The sequence below is a fragment of the Xenopus laevis genome, chromosome 9_10S (assembly GCF_017654675.1).
Source record: "Xenopus laevis strain J_2021 chromosome 9_10S, Xenopus_laevis_v10.1, whole genome shotgun sequence".
Lineage (NCBI taxonomy): Eukaryota > Metazoa > Chordata > Amphibia > Anura > Pipidae > Xenopus > Xenopus laevis.
In genome coordinates this window covers 33,724,454-33,728,259 of record NC_054388.1, presented here as the reverse complement: position 1 = coordinate 33,728,259, position 3,806 = coordinate 33,724,454, and positions in this window count along the sequence as shown.

Genomic DNA, 3,806 nt, shown 5'->3' with positions numbered 1-3,806 from the left:
GAGTGGTGAGCACTTGGCTAGGATGGGCTTGGATTTTGCATCCCTGCCTGTGGGCATTTAGCTTCACCACTGATAAAACGCAACACTTCACAGTTTTTGGGGCACCAGTGGTTCTTAATTATGGGCAATAACTTTACTGCTGAATAAAGTATTTAAAAGGCAATCAGGTACTATAATTGTTATACTTTTCATGTCAATGTTGATTAGTATTCACACCATAGGTGTCAAGCCCCAAGCAAACCAGAGTTATCTCAAAGTCATTCCACACTGCCCTGTAGGTTCCTACTCCCTGGAGGTGTCTGCTGGAGAACTACACCACACTACAACTCCTCATTGAAGCACAGGAGGGCTCTTACTAACCATAACCTTGAACATGCTAGTGCTAGTCTCCCACTAACTAAAAACCCTCTCCTGGACCACTGAGGTGTTCTCCATACCTTAGGGTCCAGTCTCCTTTTCTGATGCAACCTGCCTCAGGATTCCTAATACTAACCACCCTCCTCCACATGTGGAGGCTAAAGAGACAGAACTAAGGAAGCACTTGTATTTCATATGATAGATAATATCCTTACACCCCTAGGCCAACTTTGTACAACCTCCCACAGATACTCTCTTGGGGAATTCCCCAAATAGGGGAACATAAACAAGTACATTAGTTTAAAAAAATTACTACTGATTCTGTAGCCATCACCTTGAACATCATCTCTTGAGAGACCATCATAGAACTTCTCCACCCAAGGGATCATAAAACTGTGATCTGAGATCCTATCTGAATATATTTCATTAAACGAAAATATATTGAGATGACAGTATGCATTTAAATACATATTCTCTTGCCTCTGATTATGTCTTCCACGACTTCATTTTATTCATTTTCTGTCCCAGTTAATTCTAAGATTCTCAAGCAGGATCCTCTGTCCTATATAATCACGTTCCTCGCATTCTTCTTTATCTCGTGTTCCTCCTTTCAACTTACACCAATGTGTGCATATTGGGTATATAAATAGTGCTTGATATAAACCTCTAATCTTGTTTATGTTGCCTTATTACTATACAAACAGCAGATAATATTGCTCTTTGTATATAGGGTGATGCTTACACAGGAGCATTACAAATCAGGGTTAAGCTATAGGGGAGGGAGAAATGATTAAAGGATTTGCGTGTGAGAATTAGAATTTCTGAGTTTGATTTTGAAAGGGACGGGAAAAGCCAATGAAGGAATCTGCATTCTGTTTCTACAGTACTGACAGTTAGGTGCTGCCAGCTGCATTTCTATAAATTAGGCTAGCATGATGCACAATATTCCCACACCAGAGAAAACAATTGCGGTCTCATGGTAGGGCCCTTACTCTGAGGTTTCTCAGAATGCAGCAGTTTCCCCCACAATTCCAGCTCATTGCAGAAAATTGATCCCTAACATTTACTATATGTAATGATGCATGGAAACTTGTGTTTATAGTAAATATTAGCTACACCCAGTGTCAGAGTGGGGTATCTGAGCCCACCACAAGGACCTCACCACAAGGGACCCTCACCCTATCACCAAGAGACCCCCACTCCATCACAAGCCACCACTCACACACAAACTGCTCTCCGTGTCAGCAAGAAGTGGGTCAGGTGTGGTGGGGTCCATCGGGATTTCTCCCAGTTTCCCAGTGGGCCAATCTGACCCTTATTCTCCTTACTGGAATTAAACCAAGGACTCCAGTGCTGCAATGGCATTATGCTGTACTGTGTTGTGCTAAAACTACCTATACCTGCAGCACTGAATATATTGGTATATGGGATACTTTAGCACCATTCTCCAGTGCAACACTAGTGCTCCATTCTTAATTGAGCCCATCTGGTTCTGTCTTTCGTTTCCCTTATCAATCAGACAGTAGAACTTCAGGTTTGCCATATTGTACTGTCCCCACTGCCCAGTTCTTTCTTTGCAAGGTTCTTTGCATCTGATGACCAGTGCAATAACCACATTATCAGGAACCTTGTTCAGTGACTGTACCTGGCGGACCCACCCTGTGGGTTCTGGTGTTCACCGACGCCATTTTGGGGCTTTCTGCTGCGGATTCCAACAAGGAACTGCACAGCAAAACTGTTAGCGAGGTACTGGTAGGGTTGAAGAGAAGACATGGTCGAATTCAGACAAAATGTTCAAGGCAGGTGGCAAAAAATCGTAGTCAAGTGTCAGGCAAAAAAGTCAAAAACCAGGAATTCAATAACAAACAACGCTTCTGCAGGATCAGTAAAACTGGAACCAGCTTGGGCATCAATAAAATGGTGGACTGGCCTTATAAGCAGTCTTCAGCGACAAAATTTTATGCACACTGATGACATCATGACGCAGCGTAACGATGCAGGCATCAAGATGCTTGGCGTTGGATGCCAGCGTCACTTGGAAGAGGAACCTGGAAGTGCGCGCATGCCCTCCCCCATTTGGGGAGACACGTGCTGGGAGGATAATCTCCTGGCGGTCTTACAACCAGACTGCACTACATGTCCCTCTGATATTATTTGTGGGCAGGCCACAAAGGCCCGGGCCTAGGGTGGTAGAATTTTGGGGTTGGTGCGAGCAGACGGGGGTAGGGCAGGGGTGGGAGCAGCCAGATGGCCTAGGGGCACCATATTTTTAAATCCTGCCCTGTCTGTGGTTGACTAAACTGATGCTAGTTGGGAAGGGCCCCAAGGCTGCTCTGCAAAAAATCTAGTTAAACCACTGCAATTTTCTTTTAGATGTGTGTGCATACACACCTTGTCCTCTGCTAATACTAAAACCAGCTCTATTCTACATATGGTATGCATCTGTGCAAGGAGCAGGAATCATAGTACTAAAATACAAACAGATTACCGTCTTATTTCCTTATCCAAATCGTAATTATTTTTATTTTATATTGGTAGATGATGTTAAAATTAATTCAACAATAAGAGGCACACAGAAGGTTCTCTATTCCTTAGCATTAATAACTGTCACCTAACAGGTATGATCCTCAGCCAGGGAAATTAACATTTAGTGCCAATGCCAGCTCTGCACAATATGTTGGCGCTCTAAAAATAAATGTTAATAAGAATAATAATAATGCTAATAATAAGGGGGAAAAGATAACAGAGAAAAAGATTCCAGAAAAAGTGGTAACCCTACTGTGCATGCATGCTTTACCCTCTGTGTATGTTGGAATGGTGAGTGGAAAAGTTAATGATCTTCACAAAAACCTGAATTAATGCGGCCAGTGCTAAATTCCTGCCAGAGGTGAGAACTGGTGATATATTATATTGTCAGTGGAGAAATCTATAGAAAAGTGTCCAACCCTTAGCATGATTCCTAATGTCTTTTTATGGCTAAATGGTTTTTTAACCTAAATATATTTTAATGTGCAGAAAAAAAACGTTCTCCATATAATATTTTTTATTTTGCCTCCTGTAGGCCTATGGCACACTTAGGGGCAGATTAACTATTTTCCGGGGTGCTGGGTGGAGGGAGGGAAAGTGAGTGCCAACTAAAAAATGTGTCAGCTCACCAAACTTTTTTTTTCTCAAACACTAGCTAATTTAAGAAAAAAATGCAACAAAATATTCTTGTGCCTGGTTTTCAGCAGGGAAAAAATGTCACACACTGTTGATAATCAAATGTTTCCATTCATTTTCAATGGGGCTGAAAAATATCCCATGCTGTGTCGCTGGTCCATCCATTAGCAAAGTCTGTAAAGAGCAGTTTGACTTATAATAACACTTTTCCCCTTATTTCTGTTTCTTTATTCCAATTGACTTCTATACAAACTCGGCAGCTATTGCTTGGCAATTTTTTATTTTGG